A 511-nucleotide genomic window follows, 5' to 3' on the forward strand; every position below is an offset into this window, starting at 1 on the left:
AGGGTTGTGTGCGAAGCTTGCAGACTGCTGCAGGACGGTGGCTGCCGCTCTCCTGCCTCTTGAATTCAATCTGGGCATGCGAGAGGAAGGTGTTCCAGGACAACTTCCTGGGTTTTGACATAGTCCTGTTGAATCCGAACTTGGAAATTCTTGCTGCTCCCCAGAGGCTCCGAGATGCAGAGAACACGATGCAGCTGCTGAAAAGAAGGGCAGCGGTGAGTTTGTCCAGAAACAAGAACATAGGCAGCTGCCTGTGCTTGGCAAGGAGCAGCTGCTGGATTCTTGCAATTGCCTTCAGTGCGCACAGAAGCCCGCTGCTCTGCTGCTTCGTTTTCCGCATTCAGTCAATTGCAGAGGATTGGAGCTGAGGCAGGCTGTTCAACTTTGCTGCTTTTCAGCATCTCATCTGCCCTTCTGCTCTGTGACAGCTCTCCAGGTTTCTTGCCTTCGCCAGGCTGCAACGTGCCCTCTACTACCCAGAGCTGGGCAGGAGTGGGCAGAGAGCACGCTC

Source organism: Vidua chalybeata, chromosome 14 (assembly GCF_026979565.1).
Source record: "Vidua chalybeata isolate OUT-0048 chromosome 14, bVidCha1 merged haplotype, whole genome shotgun sequence".
Classification (NCBI taxonomy): domain Eukaryota; kingdom Metazoa; phylum Chordata; class Aves; order Passeriformes; family Viduidae; genus Vidua; species Vidua chalybeata.